Genomic DNA, 26,359 nt, shown 5'->3' on the forward strand with positions numbered 1-26,359 from the left:
GTACATAATCTCTGTAAACTGTGTTTAAATTAGTTTCTCTTTCTCTGTGGTTAAGCCTTTAACCGTTAAACTTCCCCACAGAACACAACCTTCAGCACGCGTGGATCATAAACTACAGATACTTCATTATCTCTTTCAGGCTTTACGGTTCCAAGAACATTCTGACTGAGGGTAGGGCTGAAAAATTAAAAAATGATCAAATGGCTGTTTCCCAACCCTCTTCCTATAGACATGCTTTCCTCAAAGAAGAGAAAAAAGGCAGAAAGAATGCTTTTTCCTGGCATGGGCTTTCCCGACACACACACAGTCTCACACACACACGCGCTCTCTCTCTCTCTCTCTCTCTCTCTCTCCCCTCCTGGCTATCATTTCTGCAAGTGTGTTAAGACAGCAATCGGGTCTCAGGGCTGTCACTGGGGATGCCCCACAGGGGTCCCAGGTGTGGAGACTCCAGACACACCACTGGGCCACCCAAGGAAGTTCCAGAAGGTACTTTCAAGATAAGCAGCTGGTGCTTTGGAGCCTGGGAGTGGGGACAGGGTAGGGGCTGGAGCTGCCGCACAGCTCTGGCACTCGCTGTTGTCATAGGGCATCTCCAGGGCCAGCTCTCCAGCACTGCAGCTGGCCTCCCAGATGGGAGAGGGTCAGCCTCGGGGCACCACAAAGGCCCTGCCAGCCCCTGAGCACAGAGCGGCCGCACCCTCAGGCATGCCCCTGGCTGCCAGGCAGGCCATGGTCTTCTAAGAAATAACGTGACCAGAGGGGCTTCCTTGGAAGCTGGGAGCGGTCTGGGAGAGGTCTGGGAGCAGTACACTGTGCCCCACACACCCAGAAACAAGGAGAGGCTGCAGGTTCCCAAAATCCTAGTGACGCCCCTCTCTGAGCCTCAGCATCGGGGAAGGCACCAGACATGCCGATGCCAGGCTCAGAACTGACACTCCCTTCTGCTGCATGTACAGATATGAGAGTTGGACCATAAAGAAGGCTGAGCGCCGAAGAATTAATGCTTTCGAAGTGTGGTGTTGGATAAGACTCTTGAGAGTCCCTTGGACTGCAAGGAGATCAAATTAGTCAATCCTAGGGGAAATCAACCCTTAATATTCATTGGAAGGACTGATGCTGAAGCTGAAGCTCCAACACTTTGGCCACCTTTTGCAAGGAGTCAACTCATCGGAAAAGACCCTGATGCTGGTCAAGACTGAGGGCGAGAAGAGAGAGGGATGACAAAGGACAAGATGGTTGGATGGCATCAATGACTCAACGGACAAGAGTCTGAGCAAGCTCTGGGAGATGGCGAAGGATAGGGAAGCCCGGCACGCTGCAGTCCATGGGGTCACAAAGAGTTGGACACAACTGAGCAACTGAACAACAAACTGCCTCCTGAGCCTGGGGTGCAGGTCTGGCACCTGTGCCCCTCGGGCACCCACCTGCCACCCTAATCCCTTCCAACCTCTGGGACCAGCCCACTCTCCCATTCATTCATTCACTAGCCTCAAACACCACACCTAATGGAAACAAAAAAGACCCTCCTTCATTAAGGGAACCCTGCAGTGCTCCTGTCTGCCTCCCTCCCTTTATCCACCAAGCAAGTCACTTCCAAGGCCATGCAAACCTGAGGACTAGGCCAAACCTGCCCCAGGACACCACTGTGCTTTTCTTCTGTCTCACTGTGATTATTTATCGTCCAATTAACAGGACGGCCCAAGAGCCTTGATAAGAGCATGCCAGGCGGACAGGTCAACTTCAGCGACACGGAGGGCAGGACAGGATGGCCAGACCATGAACTGGACAAAGGTTTCTGCCGGCAAAAGAAAATATCAGGATGCGGAGCACCGAGCCTCTCAGCTAATAAATACTTCCACTGTGTCCATGCCAGGAAATGAAGCATTTCATAGAAAGGGGACGACAAGCAACAACCCCAGAGGCACTGAGGAGCTCGCTCAGCCCTAAGTGTGGGGACAGAGGTGCTGGAATGAAGGCACAATCCCAACGAGGCCACAAGTTAGCAAGCATGGGGCTCAGCCCACACAAGGCCAGAGCCACGCCCCCCATGCCATCAGAATACAAGAAACGTCACCTTCCTCCACACTGATGCCAGGCTCCATGGCCTCTGGAGACGAGACACAAGCCCTGCCTGCATGCAGAGCAGGTCACCCCTCATCCTTAAACATCCTAAACAAGCTCACACACCTAACCCACCACGGGGTTGAGGCACTTGGGGTATTGATCAGGATGATTAAGTTTACATGTCAACTTGGCTGGGCCATGATGTCCAGATAAATGATCAAACTATTCCAGAGGCTTCTGTGAAGGAATGTTTTGAATCACATCACCATTTAAGTTGGTAGACTTTGAGTAAAGCAGAAAGTGAAAGTGTTGGTTGCTCAGTCCTGTCCGATTCTTTGCAACCCCATAGACTGCAGTCACCCCCAGGCTCCTCTGTCCATGGAATTCACCAGGAAAGAACACTGGAGTGGGTTGCCATTCCCTCCGCCAGGGGATCTTCCTGACCCAGGGAGCGAACCTGGGTCTCCTGCATTGCAAGCAGATTCTTTACTGTCTGAGTCACCAAGAAAGCCTTGAGTAAAGCAGATAACCCTCTATGATGAGGGTGGGTCTCATCCAATATGTTGATGGCCTTGATAGGAAAAATACTGATCTCCCCCTAAGAAAGAGGAATTCTGCCTCCAGCTCACCTTGCAGGTTTCAGACCTGCCAGCCTCCCCAGTCAAGTGACCAAGTCCTTAAAATAACCCCTCCCTCCCTTCTCCCCCACCCCATACTCCATTGGTTCTGTTTCCCTGGAAAACCCTGACTGATACAATTAGGAACATAGCTTCTGAGATAGCACCCAGCCGGGGCCACCCCACTCTGGAGCAGAACCTTACAGTGGAGAGAAGACCCCCCATGAGCACACAGCACCCTGTGAAGGGTCCAGTGAAAGCCATGTGTGAGAATCATCAAGGACACACAGCCCAGCATCTGGCTGGGGTACCTAACTGCCTGCTAGGAAAACATGCTACGTTACTTATGACACTGAGATGAACTGTCACTTGTAAGCAAGAGGCGTGGAAGGTGTGTGTGTGGGGAGGGGGATGGTGAGTTTTATCATTTGACTAAAAATACAATCAAGATGATGTATGGAAAACTAGTCCTACAAGCCGCCAAGTGGGCAGGAACTCCTAAATCCATGGAAAGCTTTTGGAATGCAGTCCTCCAGTTCTACTGTGCAGCATTTTTCAGGAATACATGCACACGCGTGCACACACACACACACACATCCAATTACAAATATCACCAATTTCTTTTGGGCCCCACCATTCATGGACTTCCCTGGAGGCTCAGATGGTAAAGCGTCTGTCTACAATGCAGGAGACCTGGGTTGCATCCCTGGGTTGGGAAGATCCACTGGAGAAGGAAATGGCACCCCACTCCAGTACTCTTGCCTGGAAAATCTCATGGACGGAGGAGCCTGGTAGGCTACAGTCCATGGGGTCACAAAGAGTCGGACACGACTGAGCGACTTCACTTCCCTTTCCACTTATTCATGGGCGCCGGGCTTCCCTGGTGGCTCAGCGGTAAAGAATCTGCCTGCAATGCAGGAGACATAAGAAACACAGATTCAATCCCTGGGTGGGGAAGATCCCCCTGCAGGAGGGCTTGGCAACCCACTCAGCATTCTTGCCTGGAGAATCTCATGGACAGAGGAGCCTGGCAGGTTATAGTCCATGGGGGCACAAAGAATCAGACACAACTGAAGCAGTCGAGCAGCAGCAGCACTGATGGATGCCACTGTTTGTCCTGTGGCAGGTAGCCAAGCTGGCGCAGTCAAAGCTGATTGATGCCTGTCCCACAGCAATGGACATGAAAGGCTTGGACCCCTCAGGATACCCCAGATTAATCAAAAAAGCAGGTGATGGTCCCATGGGTCTCCAGTCAAAGTTCATCTGTAACTACTAAAAAGTTTATGGATAAAATGCTTTCAAACAGGCTTTTATTTTTTTCCCCCAGAATACTCTGAAATGAAAGAAATTCCCCAAATCAATTAAATCAGTGAAAGGGAAACAACTCAATTTTTATTAAAGTAGGTGAAGACCAAGGTCAGGTGTTTCAAGGAGAAAATGCAAACAACCAATAAATCACAAACAAGCGATGGGGTCAGAGATCCATGACTTTCCCTTTTCATGATCACAGTAGTCAGGACTACACACACCAGAAATGCTCTGGGTGGGTGAGGGAGAAGAAAGGCTCTTGTGAGCTTGAGGGGCACAATACTGTCCTGGCAGACAGCCCAGCCGACTTCAGTCAAAATTAAAAATACATACACCCTCTGACTCAAATATTTCAGTTTTAAGACTCCTACCCAAATACTCAATGGAGAGTGTGTGTGTGTGTGTGTGTGTGTGTGTGTGTGTGTGCGGGTGGGTGGTAGGGTGGGTGGGTGTGTGTGTTAGTCACTTAGTCGTGTCCAACTCCTTGCGACCCCATAGCCTAGAGCCCACCAGGCTCCTCTGTTCATGGAATTCTCCAGGCAAGAAAACTGGAGTGGGTTGCCATTCCCTTCTTCAGAGGATAGACTGCTATATAAGTACTCACGGGGGTACCCCAAGAAAAACTGTCAAGGATGTGACAGACAAGAGAGATACCTAAATTTCCACCACCGGGTGAGGGACACAGGCACACGGCCCTCACAGAGTCATGCAAGGCTTCACAGGGCAGTGCCGAGCACACATGTCTAGTGCTAAGTGAAAAAAGCAAGTTGCAAAACCTTCTAAGGTGTGAACACCTCCTTGGGAGACCACCATCTACATAAATGTCCTATGTATGTGTACACGTGTGTACATGCCTCTGTGTGTGTGTGTGTGCACGCACACAAATGGCACAGAGAAGACGTACCTTGGGCACGAGGAAGTAGCTTATACTCTTTGTTTTCTTTCTTCATTTTCAAAACAATAGAAATGCCATTAAAATAAAGGAAAAGTTAGTCAGCATATCTGACTTCCTGTTCACACTAAAGATTCAACGGGTATTTTTGTAGAAAAGCTACTTAAAAGAAAGGTCCCACAAGCAAGAGATAAAAACTCACATAAAAAGATAGAAGGCCCTTTCCTGTTTCCCTTCTGAGTCAATGCAAAATTATTTAACAAAGCAGTGAGTTTCCACCACACTCTCATTTTGATAACTTCCCACAAAGTCAGAAAGTGGCCGCGGTTTCCATTTTCCTGCTGATAAAGCCTCGATGAACTATATCCTGGAGAAGGTGAGTGCCTGCCAGCCCCAGCCCACACCCTCCTCCCTGCAGCTGGCCACGAAGCCAGTCCCCACCCCACCAGGCCACCCGCCTCCTCCTGGCCCCACTTCTCGGTTCTTCTCTTGCCTTCTCATGCACTACAGGAGGCAAGAAAGAACGTTCACTCAGAGCCTGAGAAGTGATGTTATTTGGAAAAAGGGACTTTGCAGATGTCATTCGGATCACAGAGTTAAGATGCCATCATCCTAGGTCAGCCGGATGGGCCCTAAACCCACTGACAAAGGCCCCTGTGAGAGCATTGTGGAGGGGAGACACAAAAAAGAAGGCCACGTGAAGACGGAGGCAGGCCCTGGAGGGATGTGGCCACAAGCCCAGGGACACCTGGAGCCAAGAGAGGACACCTGGAAGAGGCAGGAAGAGTCCTATCCTAGAGCATTCAGGAGGAGCACGGCCCTGCCAAAACCTTGATTTTGGACTCCTGGTCTCCAGAACTGGGAGAGGATAAATTTCTGTTGCCTAAGCCACTCACTTTGTGAAGTTTTCTTATGGCGACCCTAGGAAACATGCGTGTACATCATGATTCGAGGAGGCGTAAGCATGTTTCCTTCATGGTCAGCTAAGGAGAAGGCAGAAGGCCTCCCGGCTACACAATGAAAAGTGTAGGATGCAAACTCAAGTAATTACCACTGTCGCACCTGTTGATTCACACCCCACCCTCCCACCCAGCACCTGGGTCCAGAACTACTCCCACTTCTCCCCAAGGCCCCACCCACTCTCTGGGGGAGCCACTGCTCCGTTCTAGCCATTGCTGCATGTAACAAACCACCCTGGACTTGGTGGCCCAAGATAGTTCCCCACGCTTACAGTCCTTGGGCCAGGAGTCCTGACGGGCCCCAGCAGGACACTTATCTCAAAGTCTAAGGCCCCTGCAGGGGTCCTGATGCCAAGGGCTGAGATCATGTAAAGGCCACTCCTCTCCCAAGTCAGGGCCTGGCAAGGAGGCTGTCCACTGCAGGCCCAGTGCTACATGGCCTTGCGGGGTTGGGCTTCCTCACAGCACGAGGGTCATGCCCTTTACTTAGCATCTCAGGGCTCCAAGATCCAAGCAGTCACAAGGGAAGGCAGACACCACCGCATCTCAGTGACAGCAGTGTCAATGCATTTACAGCCACATGCTTTGTTTAAACTGCCACAGCTTTTCTCCCAACTCAGGTTTGGCTATTTCCTGCTGTCCCTGAGTTTCAGCTCAGAGTTCCTGACTTACACCCCTTAAGCTCATCCTTGCTGGTCAACACCCACCCCCAACTTTCCCTTCCTGGTGGCACACATCCCTGGTCACTGTAGTTCAGCTGGAGGCACCACATGCTATGGGCTCTCCCTCATCCCCATGCCCTGCTGCACACTTGGTGCCCGGGACACACATGTCCCCTGCGTACTGAAGGTGTGCACAGCAGCACGGCTGAGTGACAGGGTACAGTACAGCGAGACAGAACTGTGGAGCGGAGAAGAGCCACCACGTTTTCATGACCAGGGAGCTTTCCACCAGGCCTTGCTGAGCCCACCAGATTGGTGGAAGCAGAGGGTAGCAAGGAGCAGGGTGCAGCTGGAGAGACCCCAAGGGGCTAGATGGCAGCAGGGGCAGGGGAGGCCCAAAGCCCTTCCCGGGGTGGGGGGTACAGCTCCTGGTGGGGGAGGGGCTTGGAGCAAGCTGGAGCCAGGGGTGCCAGCATGTTAAGTCTGAGACCCCAATTCCAGGAGCCCTGTTACAGATGGAGGCAAGCTGCCCTGGGAAGTGGAACTACAGATAATTGAGGACCCCTGGCGTCCTCAATGGAGAATAAAGGGACAAGAATGTTTACAAGCCATACTCATAATGGCCCAAGCCAACAGCACAGCGAGTGCATGAACTGTGGTGCGCGCCCCAGATGGATGCTGGAGAGCTGGGATGAGGAAAGAGCCCCGGGCGTGCAGCGGGGCCCAAGGCCACTCACAGGAGCCGAGGGACATCCATGCGGGCACTGCAGGATCCACTGTATGCAAGTCAAACCCAGCCAGAACGCACCTCTGCTGCGCTCAGTGGGGACAGCATCCTTGGGGTGGAGTGCCAGAAGGGCCTGCTAGTGCTCTGGGAGCCTCACAGTCGGGCTACATTGGTGAGCAAAGCAAGGTCACATGCACATTACTGTAAAAGTGCAAACGTCTCACCAAAGAAGGAGGAAGGAAAATGGGAAGATGAAAATAGAGAAGGGCGGGCAGGCTGGACCTTCTGCTGCTGCCGTTTTGTGGGTGATCTTCCCTTGCATTTCAAGATGGGAAAAGAAGAGAGGCTACACTGAGCTGGGTGAGGGGACCCACTGCTGAGCAACCAGTGGTGGGTGGCCACGGAAGAGGTCAGCCTGGAGTCAGGTGGCCTTTCCCGGGGGACCCGACCCCAACAAGCTGGCCCTGGCCCCAGCATTCAGAGGATGCATGCCCTGGTCCATCGGCTACTGCTGTTGGGGCCACTCTTCTAGAGAGCAGATGCCTCAGGACACCAGGATTGGCCCAGGAACACACAAGGGCACTCGCCGGGGCAGAAAATGACCATGACCCCACAGCCCTAAGAGCACGTTTCCTTCAGCAGACCCATCCCCCTTCAGCTCTGAGCAAACAGGCACGGCACAAAGAGCAAAGGGAAGCGCAGGCCAGGCTGGGACAAGCTCCGGCTGCTCTGGGAAGCGCCCAGCCGTTCTCAGCTGGTGCAGCTAACAGCCGCTGCCAAGCTCATGCAGATCACTCTGGGTAACAGAAGCCACACCGCGGCTCCCCAAGCTCCCGGCCAGCAGGCTGGAGAGACTGGCACCTGGTATGGCTAATGAAAGGAGCTGTGCTTGGGAAAGTTTTTCTGTCTTTAGGGACCGCAGCATAAATGCTAGAAAAGGCCTGAAAATAGTCCTGACACAGAACATCTTAGCAGAAGTCTGGGCCTTCGGAAAGAGCTGGTGTGTGCACATGCTGCGTCCTCTCCCAGGAAGAGAGGAGACTGTGTGTGTGTTCCGGGTCTCATTTGTTTTCGAAGCGGATGTCTGCCCTTTCCACTCACTGTAAGTGGTGTTCTCGTCCCAGGATGCAAAGTCTGCGTCCACCAGCTCAGGAGGCCACAGAGCCATCACTGCAGACCCGTGGGGACCTGCGTCTCCCAGGGCCTGCTCTCCAGGCCCTCAGCATCTACTTTAAAAATCGTGTTCCCATCCCCTCCTGGGTTGCCAGGGAAAACCAAGCCTTGCTCTGTTGGTGGTCCTGTCCACTAAGCGGGAGAGCATATAAACATAAAGGAGGGGGGCCATGCCTCCAGGGAGGCCCAAGGGAGCCTACATTTGAAACCCAAGCTAGTCCCTCAGGTTTCAAAGACCCGCCAGTGATCCACTTCCGAGGCTCAGGGGCTCTGCTTTGACCCAGTTTCCTGGCTCTCCCCTCCCCCTGCCATGTGAGGCCTTTGAGCATGCATTCCCCAGGCAACTGGGGATGGGCAGCTGGGGGGGGCACCCCTCTGCTCCAGGCTCCAACCTGTGCTCAGCGCCAGACTCAGAGAAACCAAAGAAGAGGCCACCACAGCCAGTAGTTGATGTGGAAAATAAAATGACAATACAAAGTCCTCACATGTTTGCTTAACACCGAAAGTTTAAAATGTTCATGCAGTCACACAGAAGGCCAGATGACAAAATGGGGTTCGGTATTTTTCAATCTGGGGGGTGCAAACACAGTTTTTAACAAGATGCAACTGAACAAAATACCAGAGAGTATCATATGTGGTTAGGGGTGAGTGCTCTTCTGAGAAACTTTGATTTTAAGTGCGGGTGTGTGTATGTATACATAAACGTGTGTGCATGCATATGTACACACACATAAGCAGGTTCACTGCCTTACAGATAAATGCGTGTCTTACTGTGAGCTGCCCTCAGGGTCCGAAAGCAGCCATTAAGTTTTAATATTCTAATAAAATGTTTTCAGCAACATTAGATAAGTACTGAAACCTCTCTGAAGCTTAGTTTTAAGTATGACACTGAAATCTATCAGCATCCCAGTTCAAAGATAACCAAGAAGGGATATTTCACTTGTCACCTCATTTTGTAATCCCATAGCTCCCAGCTGCTGCTGACCCCACTCATGAATGGTCAGGCCTTGCTGAGGCCACACACACACACGACACAAGGCTGACTCTCGGTCAAACCCGGGCCGCCCATCAGAGCAGGCTCTTGCTGGAGCCGGGCACGGAGGAGGGCAGTGGGCCCACCCCCAGTGCAGGGCTCATGGTGGCCACACACTCTCACTCAAGCAGCTCCTCTCACTCTGGACAGGCCAGCGTATGTTTCCCATTTAAAAGAGCAACAGAAAGAACTCCCACCCGCTTTTTAAACAAGGCAGGTATAACAGGTCTATGAAAAGTGTGTCAGACTCTCAAGGCATATGACGTGCGTGTGTGCGCGTGTGATCTACAGTTGTGTTTTTTCCATTTTTCCTTTATTGCTGCAGAAAACTGGAGTCATGCAGACAAGCACCCAGGAGAAAACAAAAACCACATCATCAATGAACTATGTGACCCTCCCTTCTGGACACAGTCTGCCTAATGCTTTCTAGACAAATTATGGGTCCTCACTGTACGTCCCAGTTTAGGAATAGTTCCTAGTACTTGATGTGATACATCAAATTAGTCATATTTTATACTATTATTTTTAGAGGTTGGCTAGCCTAACTGTATCTCCTCATCTCTGACCATCTGTCAGTGGCTTTCAGCTGGTATCTGGGTTTTCTGTTTATCAACACCTGACACCCTTTCTAATAAACGCTTCTTCGCAACCATGAGTCCTCGGCATAAATTTCCAGACAATGAACTGCAATGGCTGAGGGTACAGGTATCCTTAACATTTTTTAAATATCTCAACCAATGGGCACCCCTCAGTGTGTGCATCAGATACTGTGTCTGGCAAGTACCCCTCCCTGTAGGCTTCAAGCCACAGCCCCGTGTTCACATCCTGGGTCCACCATTTCTTGGTTACTCCGTTTTCAACATCCTCAGCTGTAAAAGACAGAAGGACTCTCCCAACCTGATAGGCTGTGGTTAGAACACCACGAGACAGGGATAGACGGCTGGCGGCAGGTCCCTGACAATGAGATCACCATGAATATCGCTATGTCACTCTTTCCCGTAACGGCCTCCCTGTCTTCATCCTCATCTTTCTGATTCATAAATCAGGTATCAGAGTCAGCACTCACCGTGATTCTGATCATATCAGTTACTGCTCAAACCCCTGCAAAATTAGGCAGAGTGAAAGAAGCTGGACCCAGAGGCTGTACAGTGTGTGACTCCGCTTATACATCATCCTGGAGAAGCCTTAAAGGATGGAAAACAGATTCGTGGGTGCTGGGAGTAGGTGGGGTGGGGAAGGATCTGACTCCGGAAGGACACAAGGAAATCTATGGAGTTACAGGATTTTCTGTATTTTGATCTGGTGATTGTTACATGACTATGTTTCAAAACTCATAGAACAGGACATGAAAATGGGTGCATTTTGCTGAACGCAAATTGTCCCCGTTGTTCAGTCACTCAGTAGTGTCCAACTCTTTGCAACCATGAGGACTGCGGCACTCTAGGCTTCCCTGTCCTTCACCATCTCCTAGAGTTTGTTCAAACTCATGTCCATTGAGTCAGGGATGCCATCCAATCATCTCATCCTCTGTCCTCCTGCCCTCAATCTTTCCCTGCATCAAAGTCTTTTCCTGTTCTCATCACGTGGCCAAAGTATTGGCGCTTCAGCTTCAGCATCAGTCCTTCCAATGAATATTCAGGGTTGATTTCCTTAAGGATTGAATGCAAATCATCCCTCAGTAAATCTCACTTTAAAACAAACAACAACCCTGCAGAGAAGGAAGTCTATGCTATGTGGCCTGGCATTCCTTGTCTCCTGGTCAGCTGCTTTCCTTCCTATTTTTCACTGGCTCCAAAATCTGGCATGTACAGAATGCCCTCCATACCTGCAGGTCCGCCCAGGGTCCACACCAGACTCAAAGCCCCATCAAGGCCACTGGCCTCGTGTTCTCCATACAGACCCTGTGTTGACACAAGGGCCTTGTGTCCTTCTCCGCTCTTTCAGATCCTCCTTCTCCCCCCTTCTGGGAGGCCTGCCCAGACCACCAGTAAGTAAAGATTATCCCTCCTTCCTCTGCGTCAAAGGCTCTCAATTCTGGCTGCACAAGAATTACCTGAACAGCTGTCAAAACCACACATCCACACCCTCCCTCCCATCCCAGGAGATTCTGTTGTAACTGGGCGGGTGTGGGGACAGGCATGGGGTTTTGTTCTGCTTCATTTTTTCAAGAATCCCAGGCTCAGAAATGAAAAAGGGAAAACCATGCAAATCCCAAGGTATTAAAATAATAATAGGGGAATATTATAAACAACCTTATGCCACCAACTTTGACAACTTAAGTGAAATGGGCAGATTCCTTGAAACACACAGATCACCAGGACTGACTCAAGAAGAAACAGAAAGTCTTCATAGCTCTATGTCAATGAACCGAATTCATAAAGGAAATCCAGGACAGCTTAACTAATAAATCCTGTTAAATGTTTAAGGAAGAAACAATGCCAGTCCTACACAAACTCTCAATAATAAATAAAGAGGAAACACTTCCCAAATTATTGTGTGAGGCCAACATTACCCTGATACAGAAACCAGACAGAAAGATTACAAGAAAAGATTACAATATCCCTCATCAATATAGTTCTAAATATTCTTAACAAAACTGTAGCAAATTGAATCTAGTAATACCAAAATGAGATAATAATATCATGACCAACTGGGGTTTGTGCCAGGCATGAAATATTGTCTAACATTCAAAAATCACCTACTGTAATTCACCATATTTATCACAAAAAAGAGGAAAAACCATATGATCATCTCAACAGATACAGAAAAAGCATACAACAAAATTGAACATCCACTAACGATAAAAACTCTATGCAAACTAGAAAATTCCCTCAACCTCAAAAAATGCATTTACATAAAATCTTCACCTAATATCATATTCAATGAAAAGATACTAAGTTCCTTCTTCCTAAGATTGGGAACAGCTGAGTATCCATCGTCACCATTTCTGTTAAACACTGCACTGAACATCCTAGACAATGGAATACAGGAAGAAAAAGAAATAAAAAGCATTTAAACTGAAAAGACAGAAGTAAAATGGTTCCTATTTATAACTGTCAGGATTATCTTCGTGTAAAAATCTTAAAGGACTACAAAAAAGCTACTGAAACAAGTAAGTGAATTTAGAAAGGTCACAAGATAAATAAACAATATAAAAATCAACAGCATTTCTATACAGTAACAGTTCTGTTCAGTTGAGTCACTCAGTCATGCGTGACTCGGCAACTCCTTGGACTGCAGCAAGTCGGGCTTCCCTGTCCCTCACCAGCTCCCGGAACTTGCTCGAACTCATGTCCATCGAGTCGGTGATGCCATCCAACCATACAATATTCCAACAATAGAAATAAATTGGAAAATTAAAAATGTTAAAACCCATTTGTAACATTTAAAATCACAAATACTCACGAATAAATGTGATAAAACACATATAAGACCTATACTGACTACTACAAATCACTGCTAAGAGAAATGAAGGAAGGTGGACACAGATGGAGAGACAGTCCATGACCACTGGCTGAGACTCAATATTGTAAAAATGCCAATATCCCTCAAGTTGACCTAAGGAGTTAATGCAATCCCAGTCAAAATTCAAGCAGGCGTTTTTTTTTTTTAGAAACTGGCAAGCTGATTCTAAGCTTATATGGAAATGCAAAGGATCTAGACTAGATAACATAGTTTTGAAAATGAACCACAACTGGAAGGTTCACTACACGACTTCAAGAATTACTGTAAAACAACAGTCATGAAGACAGGGTAGTTTTCAGGCCAATGGTGAATAAGCCAAAATGGACTGGAACTGAGTCCTGAAACAAAGCCACACAGATTCTCAATTACTCTTCAAACATGCGGGATCAACCAGGTATACGCACTCAAAACAATAAACCTCAATCCTAAACTGTTTCCAGTTAAAAGGCAACTCAAAACAGATAGTAGATAAAAGCTAAGACATAATGCCTTCAGAAGAAAACAGAAGAAAATCTTTATGATGATCGGTGAGACAAAGTTTCTTAAACAGGACACAAAAAGCACAAACCACTAGCTAAAGACAATTGATATAAATGGACTTAAAACTAAAAATGTCTGCCCTTTGAGTGATATCATTAATCAAATAGAAAGGTAAGCCACAGAGAAAAAAATATTTGCAATACAAATATCTAACAAAGAAACTGAATCCAGAATACATAAAGAATGCTTAAAAACTCAAATATAGGAGATAAATAGCCCAACTAAAAAGTCAGCAGAAGATTTTAACAAAAACCTAAAAGAGCTAATAAATACAGGAAAAGATACTCAACTAGAACATCTATGGTAGAGCACAACTCCCACTAGAGTAACTAAATTTAAAAAGACTGACGACCACAAGTGTTGGCAAGGATGTGAAATACCTGCTCCCACATTAGCAGGAGGGATGTAAAACGATACAACCACGTTGGAAAACAGTTTGCCAGTTTCTTATAAAGTTAAAGATACACTTACCACACAGCCTCACAATTCTACTGGGTAAGTAGTTACTCAAGAAAAATGAAAACGCATGTCCACTCTCAGATGTGCATACAAATGAATACAGCATTTTTTACATCCTTTTTTTATAGCCGTAAAATACATATAACATAAAATTTACCATTTAAACCATTTTAAAGCATATGTAACCATCACCACTCTCTAGTTCCAAGTCATTTTCATCACCTCCAAAGGAAACCCCATACATATTAAGCAGTCACTCCCATTCTCCCCTTCCCCAAGCCCTGGCAAGCACCAGCTTGCTTTGTTTCATCTCAATAGATCTGCCTATTCCAGACATTTCGTATAAATGGAATCATACAATGCACTTTTGTGTCTGACTATTTTTACTTAGCAAAATGTTTTTAAGGGTCATCCATGTTGGAGCACATGTCAGTACTTCATTTCTTTAATGGCTAAGTAATATTCCATTGCCTGGATGGACCATATTTACTTATTCATTCATCCACTGATAGGCATTTGAGTTGTTTCCCAAATTGTGAATTAGCGCTGCTATGAACAGTTGTGGACAAGTTTTTGTTGGAACATCTATTTTCAATTCTTTTGTGTATTTACCCATGAGTCGGACTGCTGGGTCACATGACATTTCTGCGTTTAATTTTTGGAAGAATCCCTAAATTATTTTCCAAATTGCTACACCATTTTACATTCTCAAAGTAACGTATGAAACGTACACCTTTTCCATATGCTCACCAACACTTACTGTTTTCCTTTTTTTTTTTTTTTTAAATAAAAGTCATTCTGGTAAGAGGGAAATAGTATCTCACTGCGGTTTGGTCTTGCACTTCCCTACTGACTAATGATGTTGAGCATCTTTCCATGTGCTTATTTGTCATTTGTCTGTCTTTTCTGGAGATATCTTCGTTCATGTTTTAACTGGTTGTTCTTCCTTTTGTGTTGCACTGTAGCTTGCGGCACTTTTATTCATAATAATCTCGAACAGGAAGCAATCCAAACATCCACCGGCAGGTGAATAAATCAATAAATCATGGCACACCCACGTGACAAAACAGGGTTCAGCAATAAAAGACATAAAGTACAACACACAGCAAAACCCAAGAATCTCAAAGATGTGCCAAGGGAAAGAAGACAAGAAATCGTCAATACCTGCTTCCATTCTGAAACTCTTCAAGAAACAAATCTAATAGTCTAATCTCGACAGCTCAGCGATTGCCTGGGTGGAGGGTTGAGTGCAAAGAGGCAACAGGGAGTTTGGGGACAGTTCATAGGCTAAACAATCTCTGTTGCAACTGCTCAACTGCTACAGCAGCCAGACAGCAGCCAGGGACAGTAGGTGCGTGAATGCGCGAGGTGCACCTCACCTGCAGAGTTCATCCACTGTTGGCCTCCATCACATCATGGTAGCAGCTGCATAACTGGATACCTTAGTCAATACTCACTGAACAGTGCCTTTTATTGTATGTAATTATACCTCAGTTAAACTGGTTAAAGAAACATTGTTTCTACAGGTGAACATCCCAAGTCTAATGTGGTTCCAGAGTGGGCCCACTGGCCCTGCCTCTCCCCTCCTGTTTGCCCTCCAGGATGCACTACCCCCAAAGGCAAGCCCTGCTTGGCCCAAGCTAGGAAGTGAAAGTGAAAGTCACTCAGTTGAGTCTGACTCTTCGCAAACCCATTGTCTGCCCATGGGATTCTTCAGGCAAAAATACTGGAGTGGTTTGCCATTCCCTTCTCCAGTGAATCTTTCCCACCCAGAAGCTGAATCTAGGTCTCCTGCATTGCAGATGGATTCTTTACTATCTAAGCTACAAAGGAAGCCTGCATAACTGTATACCTTTGTCAAAATTCACTGAACAGTAACCTTTTATTGTATGTAAATTATACCTCAATACAACTGGTTAACGAAACACTGTTTCTACAGGCAAGCACCCTAAGTCTAATGGGCATCCAGAGAGAAGCTCTCCCGTCTGCCCCTCAGGGTACACCTCCCAACCAAAGGCTGTGCTTAGCCCAACCTTGGAAGTGAAAGTGTTCGTCACTCAGTCATGTCCAACTCTGTGCGACCCCACTGACATTAGCCCGCCAGGCTACCCTGTCCATGGAATTCTTCAGGCAAGCATACTGGAGTGGGTTCCAATTCCCTTTTCCAAGGGATCTTTCTGAACCAGAGATCGAACCCGGGTCTCCCGCCTTGCAGGCCGATTCTTTACCACAGAGCTGGTTCAGGGGTCCTGGGGTTGGAGGTGAAAGCCTGCATCTGCAGCAGGGTCTGGAAACACATGCTGGGGGCACAGGGACCACGCCTGGAGACAGGCTCTCCCCCTCATTCACGTGGCGCTCAGTGGATGCGGAATCAAGGCAGTGTTAATCGATCACACGCAAGCCCTCGCTAGTGACCGGGCCCTGTGTGTAGGGATGCCAGGCCAACATCAACAGGGAAATGCTCACATCCTGGCTGCAAGGACACGGCCCCACTTTCAGCCTCGGTCTCTGGCCAGGCCCATCAGGCCAGCAGACCAGGCCCCCTTCACCCTTCTCCTGTCACACAGACGTCCTCTCAGCCAGAAGGGCATCCACTCCTGCCAGGGAGCCTGGCAAACTCAGCTCTCCAGACTTCCTATGCTCACCACCCAAGAGTGCTTCATTATCCCCTGGGCACCCACGGCCATGCTCAGAGGTTCCACTGCCACAAGCTTCCATAACCATTTTCTGCCATCCCGACCCCTTCCCCTGTCTGAGGACTCCAGGGCCAACCAGAGGAGTGGCGCACCTAAGAGGCTAATGACGGTTTGCTTGCGGGGGAACAGTGGCCGCTCATCTGTCCCCTCCTCCCCCACTGGAGGACATGGGCAAGGCCCCCACCCCACTTCCTTCACTCTTCCCCCTACTCCATCTTTCCCATCAGGACCAAAACCTGAAACACAACCCCTTATGCCCATCAGCAACTCCCCCATCTCTCAGCCCCCTTTCCCAGAAAAATTCTCGAAAACATTACCAACTCCTGATGTCCTGAGCTCCACTTCCCACCTTCTCTTGGCCCAACACTCCCACCCCTCTTGTCAGGACACTGACAACCTCCATGTTTCTAAGGTCAATTCTCCAAGGATAATTCTCATTCCTCACCTAGCTGGCTCCCTCGGCCAGACAGCACTTTCTCTCCATGCACACTCTTCCTGTGGCCCTGGATGCCCCAGACCCCTCTGGCTCTTTCCTGCCCTGATGACACTCCTTCTTGGTTCCTCGACCTTGGACCTCTCCTCTCCTCCATCCATTCAACTCCTTTGCCATCTTGTGCCTACTCAGCTTTAAAAATATCACCTTTGTGCTGGCAACAGCCAGACCCATATCGGACTCAGGCCACTCCCTCCAACTCCAGCCTCGCTTGCCCAACAAGCCCGTTACCACCTCCACGTGGATAGCAGCGGAGGTCGTAGGTACCACCCTCCCAAATCCCTGAAGCTGCTCTGCCCATAGAGACCCCATCTCAAGGTGATGCCCACTCCGTCCCTCAGGCTGCCTGAGCCAAGAATCTCAGGGTCACCTTGGACTCCTCTATTGAGCCAACCATCCCATTGGCTCCATCTTCAGAACACACCAGAATCCAGCCAGACCCACCACCTGCACAGGGCTGCTCCTCTGCTCCAGCCACATCTGCCCTCTGGCCTTGCTAAAGCGTGCTATGACATCCCCCTAGTCACTCCTCACCTCCTCCATCAGCCCATCAGCCACCTGGTTTTGAATCTCAAACATTCCCAAACTGTGAGCACCTGGGCCCCACACTGGCTTTCTCCATGGCACTATGGCCCCAATGCATTACATTTGGATTTACTTCCTCTCCTTAGCCTTCCAGCACCCATTACTTAACCGTAAGTGCCAAGTTGGCAGGGCCTTCTATCTCTTGGTTTCTTGCCGTAACTGGAGCTCAGTAAACATTTGCTGGAGGAAGTGGTGAGCCTTCATGAAGTGGAGGTGAAAGGGGCTTTGCTAAGTTGCTTCAGTAGTGTCCAGCTCTGTGCGACCCTATGGACTACAGCCTGCCAGGCTCCTCTGTTCATGGGATTCTCCAGGCAAGAATACTGGAGTGGGATGCCATGCCCTCCCCCAGAGCATCTTCCCAACTCAGGGATCGAACCTGCATCTCTTATGTCTCCTGCATTGGCAGGTGGGTTCTTTACCACTAGCGCCACCTGAGTACCTAATTTCTTTGCCTCAAAAAAGAGGAATGACGGGACCTCACCTACAAAGGACACAGACCTCCTGGGTGCCCCAAATGCCTGGATGGCACAGCTCTATTCAGACAGGATCCCTAAGGCCTCTGGAAAGGACTGAGATGCAGAGAACACATCTGATCTCAATAGAAAAATGAGCTGTGCGCCTACAGTCTGTTCTGACAGCAAGCAGCTCAGGGCCATGCAGACGAGACCCCAGACTCAGAGCACAGCCGCCTCACTGAGGGCCCGGCTGTGGCCTCCCCACAAACATGGAAAATACTAGTAAACAACAACAACAACAAACAAAACTCCCAAACACATGGTGAGAACAAAGTGGGGTCCAGCTGAGGCCCTTATTCAGAGTAGGCCTCCCAGAACATAGTGTCCTTGCAAACAAAATCAAAAACATGCTTCAGAGCCAAACAACACCCAGATGCTAGATCAAAGCCCATTACATTCTGGTACTTAAGCAACTCAAATTTCTTGTAATAGGACAGGAAAATGGAGGGGGCGGGAAGCCCTGAGGATTCCAGGCAACTTGTACTTTTTTACTCTGTGGACTTAGCATTTTTATGGGTTTTGTTGTTGCTGCTGCTGTAGAGGAAAGTTACTTAACATATCCTCTACTAAATGAAAAAACAGCAACTGCTCAAGATGAATGGAACAGCCCCACAGTGGCAGGTCATCCAACTCGCAGTGGAAATCCACCCAAGAAGGCTCTGGACTGTCACTGCTTTTGTTGCTGGGTCAAGTCCCATGGAAGGAAATGTGCTTTCCACTTAAACCAGGACCGTGGTGGGTCTGAGCTAAGGGTCTTCCCCATCCCATGGCTCAGGGCCAGCATGGTACCTCAGCTTACTGCCCAAACTGAGGAATGGCATTGCCGTTAAATTTTCAGGGTCTGGGTCTCATCCCTATTGCTCAGGTCAGGGTACTGGTGTCTCTTTTTCATGATCCACAGAGCACAGACTCTGAGCAACAATGGCTGTGGATTCATTGACTGCCTCACTGAAGCCACATCATGTTATCATGTTGTGTAGTAACATGTCAAATCCATTTCGAATAAATTTAGATTTAGAAATTTAATGTTTAGAACAGGCTATTCTAGAGACTTCCATGCTGGTCCAGTGGCTAAGACTCTGAACTCCCAATGCAGGCGGGGCCTGTACAATCCCAGTCAGGGAACTAGATTCCACATGCCGAAACTAAAGAACCTGCACGCCACAATGAAGATCGAAGGTCCCAAGTACCACAGCTAAGGGCCCATGCAGCTAAATAAATAAGTATTGCAAAAAACCCAGGTTATTCTATTCCCTACGGGCTTCCCTGGTGGCTCAGATGCTAAAGGATCCACCTGCAACGCAGACCTGGGTTCAATCCCTGGGTTGGGAAGATCCCCTGAAGGAGGGCATGGCAACCCACTCCAGTGTTCTTGCCTGGAGAATTCTCATGGACAGAGGAGCCTGGTGGGCCACAGGCCATGGGGTCGCAAAGAATCCGACAGGACTGAGCAACTAAGCACATTCCCTAATGGCGATCCCTTCTTACAAATACATTTTATCATTACAAAAACAATCCCACTGTAAAAGAAACAAACTACATGGAAATAGGTGAGGGATTAAAAGGATAGATTCCCCTTCCTCCTTCCTTCCACACCCTTCTCAACCCTCTGCCAACACCCAAGCACACACAACTCACATGCACACATATATCCTTCCCTCCCATCCCAGTCATCAGCTGGACAGCCACTCTTGCTCGGAGCTGTGTCCCTAGAGTCTGGAGCAGCACCTGCCCTCCTCATCCACCAAGGGTGCTCTATCATCGTCTGCTTGACACACAGCGTGTGTCATTCCAGATGCTTCTACACTTTATTACCTATACATGTGTAAATAGGATCACTCTATGCAGTCTACACTAAAGAGCAATGTTTTCACTTAACTCATCAGCACTGCTTTTAAAGTAAACCTCAACAATTCCATGAAGTGAAGGATCCTATGGCATTTGAGAGGGGGAAATGGAATTCTTAGATCATTAACTATTTTATGATAAGACTTTTAAAGACTAAAGATAAAGACTGAGGAGACTAACAAACCCTCAGGTACCATCACCCAGAGCTAATAACCATTCAACAGTGGTCAATGCCGCTCCCTCCATCACCCAACCCATCCCCCACCCATGCTAATCTAAAACAGCTCTCGCTTCCTCTGCAGATCACTCCAGCATCTACAGCTAAAGGGTAAAGACTGTGTGAACATAACCACAATACCGTTGTTAAGGAATATAATTATCTTTTAAAATCATTGTTCACTCAACAAACACCCAACTATCTCTTTCAACACCATCATTTTTTAAAGGAATGATTTTTGGCTCAAATGCTGGTTAACTGCACTTCGTTCAAAGCTGCAGTCCCGAGTGATACATAGAAGTGACCTGGGGAAGGGGTGAAGTCTCTACTTTCATAGAGAGCAGCTGAGACTTTTAGACCAAATAAAGGACCCAGTCCTACTGGCGGATCACAGGGCATGCTGGAAGGCAGCTATGGGGGAACGACTCCTGGGCTGCTATGATGCCTGGTCCAGGTACAATACCGCCAGGTAAATGACCACGCACTCAGGAAGGGACAGGCAACTGAAAGTGAGCCACTCCAAGGAGTTGTGATGAGCCAATTTGCTTATCCCAAAGATCACCTTAATTGGTGCACTGAACAATGCCAGCCCAGCTCCAGGCAAGGCCCACTCACGTGCTATCTCCACTTGACTGAATCAGCAGATATTTCCTCCTAATAAATCTCTTGGAGAAGGCAATGGCACCCCACTCCAGTACTCTTGCCTGGAAAATTCCATGGACGGAGGAGGCTGGTGGGCTGCAGTCCATGGGGTCGCAAAGAGTCGGATACGACTGAGAGAATTCACTTTCACTTTTCACTTTCATGCATTGGAGAAGGAAATGGCAACCCACTCCAGTGTTCTTGCCTGGAGAATCCCAGGGACGGGGGAGCCTGGTGGGCTGCCGTCTATGGGGTCGCACAGAGTCGGATACAACTGAAGCGACTTAGCAGCAGCAGTAGCAGCAGCAGCAATAAATCTGCACTTCTCTCCATCACCTTTTGACAGCAGGCAGGCTGCAATGCTCACTGAGTCTCCAGTGCAGAGAAGCCTGCCCGACCGGCCCACTCTCGGGTGACGTCCGGAGACATCCCTGAATGGCCAAGAGCCCCAGAGGCACAGGTGGAGCAGGGGAGACTAGACCTGCCAAGCCCCACAAAGGACAGCAGTCTTTCTTCCTGCAGCCACCCTCGACAGTCAGTTGATGGCAAATTCATTTGTGTATTTTTACATGGCCAGCTTCACCCCATGGCCCCCCTGCAGGCCTGGATGGTTAACTTGGTCACTGTTATCACTCCCAGAAGAGACTGGGGATGGGGGCCGGGGGCACCGGGGCACTGGGACACACTACTTGCCATATCACCTTCTCAGTTCTTTTGAACAAACTGTTAGCATGAGGGGACGGTCGCTGTGAATTAAGGAACAATCGGGAAACCAATACACTTATGCAACAGCAGGGGCCTAAAGGGGACGCCTGGTGGTGGGAGGGGACCCGGGGCCCATTTGCCAATCCAGGAGCCCCAGGCTCACCACACAAGGGATCAGGAAGAGGCTCCTGGCCACACCCATTTCCCCCACACACACCAGAAACAGAACCCAGAGGGAGGGGTGGGAGGCCTGAAACTGTCCATGCTCAGTGTGGGAGAGGCAGGTTCTCTTTGGAAGCACAGAGGACCAATGAAAAAACCATTGATCTCTGCAACACATTATTGATTTCGCTATGTGCTGGCACCAGCGGATGGTCCTCCCCCCTCACTCAGAGCCAGCCATTAGTGTGCGCTCCCGAGACTGGCCTAGACATCCCTGCCTGGTGAGGGGGGAAGCCGCTTGAGATGAAACCTGCCTCGGCTAACCCACAGGGACTGGGTCACGAGTGAATGATGTCATTATGGTCATCTCCCTGCCCCCAGACCCACTGGACAGCTGTGCGGCGTGGCCCTGCACCCCACTCCTGAGCTGAGGTGGATGCACCATCTGCCAGGACCCCAAAGAAGGCTGTCCGAGCACCCCAGTTACCAGCACAGGGGTAACGCTGCATTTTCCAGCAATCATAGAGAGCCAGTACATCTCGAATGCCAGCTCATGGTCCTATAACATGGCTCAAGAGTAGACCAGGGCTGGGTTGCCTCTCAGTGTCAGCAATTTTTCTTTCTTTATTTGGTTTACCCGCTGTTCATAATACAAACTTTTTTTTTCCCTTTGCAATCTGAAGGTCTAGCCTCTTGGCGGGGAGAGTCTTTGTCCCCAGAAATGCCCCAGTGAATCCCTTCACCATCCCCTCATCCCTGCAGACTTTCCCCCTGGTAGGACTGGTTGCCTGGAGTACTCCGAGCAGGTCTGTTTTATTCTTCTTTATTCTTGCAGACGATGTGCACAGACACCAACGGTTCAAGTGACAATCGTGGCATTATCTCGGCCAGAATCCTGGCCCCAGCACTGACTGAGGCAGCCTGTTTCTGGGACACAGTAAACATTCCCAAAATACAGCACCCAGGCAGCCAGAAGGCAGGCCCCAGGCCTGGGGCAGGTATGAGCTGACAGGCTACCGATGTCACTTCACCCTTGGAAAGGAAACTTCCGCTCGGTGGCGCCTAGTGGATCTGAACAGACTCAGAATGGGGGGGCCAGCCACTTGGCCACAGTCCCCAGGTCCTGGATGTGCTTAACATAAGCGGTGGTTTTCAAATCAAAAGCTGAACAACTTTGCATAGCAAACGCGCTCCAGAAATCGGGGACCCTTGCCCTAGACCACAGGCCTCGTTTTTGGTGAACTGCCCACCTCCAGACGCCCACACAACCCCATCTCCGATACTAAATGAAATAAAACGAAGGGGACCACCACGACCCAACCCTCCTTTCCACCGTCTGCACTGGCAAAACCCCAGTGGATTCAGCCTCCTGCAGTTCACCAGCCGGCTGCAACAGGTGCAGCCCTGAGCTAAGGCTGCTGATTCTCCTTGGCTATTCTAGAATCACGCAGCCAAAACCCAAAAGGAAGCCGAGGCCTGCAACACTCACTGCCAGGGCCCCGACCTGCCCCACCTGTCTGAGTGCGCGGCTCGGGGTCTAGCGCCCCGGGGGCCGCGGCCCCGCCGACAGAAATAGAAGCCGCGGGGCCGGGCCAGGCCTGAATGGCCGGAGTGGGGCGGGGGCCGAGCCGACAGGAGCCCCGGGTCAGGCAGAACACACCGCCTCCGCCCCGGGCCAGGGTCTGCCGCGCGCCCGAGCCCCGAGCGTTGCCGAGCCACCTGCGCGCCGGGACAGGGAGGCAGCCAAGGAGGGGAGGGGTCCTGGGGGGGGGGGGGGGTCCTGGGACGGGACTCAAGGGTCTGGGGAGAAGTCATGGAGCTCCGGGAAGGGGGCTCCGGGGAGGCCCCGGGGGTCCCGGGAGGAGTCAGGGGGCTTCGGAGCGGAGGCTCCGGCGGCCGATTGGGGGAGGGTCTCGCCGCCCCCGCGCACCTGCACCGCCCGCGCCCGCCCTCTACCCGCCAGCCCTTACCTGGCGCGGCGTGTCCTGGCCGCGCGGCCCCGCGGTGCCGGGCCAGGCGAGCGCGGGCGCAGGAATGGCGGCGGCAGAGGCGGAGGCGACCGGCTCGGAGGCCCGGCGCGGAGGGGCGGCGCGGCCAGGCGACTCGGGGATGCTGCGACGAGGGAGGGCGCGGAGGCCGGCGCGGGAGGGAGGGCGCGGGGCTGCGCTCAGGCCCCTCCTCCGCTCCCCTCCTCCCCTTCCCGCCTCCTCTCGCTTCCCTTCCCCCTCTTCTCCTGCCTCCTCCTCCTCGCCGGCCGGCTCCCCGCCCTACTTCTCATCCCCTACCCGCTCCGTCCCTCCCCTTTTTCCTCCCCTTTCTTCACCTTCCTGCACTCCTCCACTCCCTCCATCTCCACCCACCCCTGCCACCTTCCATCTCCACTCTTTCCCTCTGACCTCTTCCTTCCCCACCTTCCACCTTTCCCCCTAACCCCCAAGCCGCCAAAGGCTAACCTCTGCCCTGGCCAGGCCTCTGCTGGGTCCAACACACGTTCTGATGACCTGTGCAGTTACCCCCTCCTCACCACCTGCTAATGGAGCATTGCCCCTTCTGGGAGCCTGACCTGACCTCACCCTCTCGAGCCTCCACCCTCCTCCAAATCTCCAAGGTTTTGCGAACTCCCAGATGCTGTTCTACTGGGGACCTGACCTGCCCAATGGGTGGAAAAAGCATGTGGGCTCTGAGGACGCTTGCTCCTTTGCTTCTAAGCAAATCTAATTTGGATAAGAACATTTCAAACCAAGCCTTTCTGCCACTTCCCCAGGGTGAGGTGGGTAGGTACCAATCCAGGTTTTGCTGCACCCCTTCTGTTTGCCCCCATGCCAACTCTTTGTTAAGTGTTCACCATTTGATCATCCCTGGTGACACACGTTTACACTAACCCACAGGTTTGAGAACTAGGTGCCCTCCGAAGACTGCTCCAAATCCTCTGGCCCTGGAGGAAGAAGCGACAGGCCTGAGAAGGTGGTTGATCTGGCCACTAGGCCTGCTGAGGGACGCTGTCCGGAGAAAGGAATGCAGTTCCCAACGAACCAGCCAGGCTTTCCTTGGGTGTAGTGTAGGAGTCAGGGCTTCTCTGGTAGCTCAGACGGTAAAGCATCTGCCTGCAATGTGGGAGATCCAGGTTTGATCCCTGGGTGGAAAAGATCCTTGGAGAAGGGAATGGCTACCCACTCCAGTATTCTTGCCTGGAGAATCCCAGGGACAGAGGAGCCTGTCAGGCTATACTTCATGGGGTCGCAGAGAGTCAAACATGATTGAGCCACGAACTAGCTGGTTAAGAGTCATGGTGCTCTGCCTCCAGTCTTGGCTGTAGACCCCAGGCTGCAGGAACCCTCCCAGCTCATCTGAGGTCACTTTCCTGATGCCCAGGAGCTGCTGGTAACCAGAGTGAGAGTTTTAAAATGAAGCCATTCCTAAATGATCAATAACAGGACTGAGAGCCTCACTCTCTTCAGGGGCCTCCTCTCTTTCCATGCTGAGGCTGCCATAGGCACACCTTAGTGCCAGTGTGCCAACACTGTGCCAGCAAAACTAAGATGGCGAAGCTAGTGCAAAGGGTGAAGTTTACCCCCTCTCCCTCTGTAGGGGGGAAACATGACCTGGAATCTGATAGGCTCCAGTTTGAGTCTTGGCTCTGATGCTTCCAGGTGACCTTGTGAGCCCTGTCTCACCCTCTCTAAGGATTGCAGAGCATGGAGGAGAGAATCTCAGGTAAGGCCACCAGCACCACGTGCCCCACATTCATAGCTGGAGATTTTTACGAGAAAGACACAGGGGAGGTGTACCTTCCAAGCTCTCCTCCTGTGGAAGAAGTCTGTGAATCTGTGTTCCCGCATCCTATTTGTATTAAAACCTGATGGGAAGAGATGTTTTAACAGCATCCCAGGCCCCAAGAAGGAACCCATTCTTAAGATGGATAAAAGCAAGTATTGCAAATACAGGGGCAGGGGGGCTGTCTTGTGTTCTTTACTAGTCTGACACGTCTAGAATACAGTTCCCTTGCTTGGGATCTAAGGACAGCCACCAGCAGGCCATGGGACGGTAGTTGACACACGTGGAACCTTCAGTCTGGAAGATCAGTGTGCAGAGCACAAGACAGCGGAATCCAAATATTTGCAAAACTGTCTGGGAAGAAGGATTACCCTGTGGGGTTATGAAGGGCAGAACGAGGACAGATGGGTGGAAATTAGACTAGAGAGTCGATTTCCTCCCACTTGTGAATGCTTTCTGGCAGACCTGCCTGCCAGAGGAGCCGGCCACCCCGGAGGACCATGTCCTACAAGGCCAGTGTCTAGACAGGTTCTGGGGCCACTGCAGGAAATTGCTGGAGGGGGCCTGCAGTAGGGATGACCCCTGGAACCTTTTCCAGCCATTAGATCATTCCACATTGTCTTTAATAAGGTTGCTGCACCCCTGTTTACTTTGTCTGCAGAGTGGAGGGTGGCTTGGCAAAGAAACTGATCATATGCCTGACCCAGAGTCAATGCTTCCAGCTTCAGCACCTTCAACAATCAATCATAAGCTTCTGTTAGTGTGTTTCCTCATTTGTATAAAGGAGATAAGGGAGGATCCAATGAGATGACAGCATTTT

At 50.2% G+C, this 26,359-nt stretch overlaps 1 protein-coding gene across 3 annotated transcripts in view; it reads right to left on the reverse strand.

Moving 5' to 3' along the window:
• Positions 1–24,054, reverse strand: part of SEMA4D (semaphorin 4D) — a 126,700-nt gene extending 102,646 nt beyond the window's left edge. For 2 of the 3 annotated variants that reach the window (XM_069573881.1, XM_069573879.1), the window contains exon 1: positions 23,736–24,054. The gene's annotated coding sequence lies outside the window, so the exon portion shown is untranslated. The remainder of the gene's footprint in view (positions 1–23,735) is intronic. The other variant, XM_069573880.1, reaches the window with a different exon arrangement.
• Positions 24,055–26,359: the final 2,305 nt, after the last annotated feature.

Source organism: Ovis canadensis, chromosome 2, assembly GCF_042477335.2.
Source record: "Ovis canadensis isolate MfBH-ARS-UI-01 breed Bighorn chromosome 2, ARS-UI_OviCan_v2, whole genome shotgun sequence".
NCBI classification, from domain to species: Eukaryota; Metazoa; Chordata; class Mammalia; order Artiodactyla; family Bovidae; genus Ovis; species Ovis canadensis.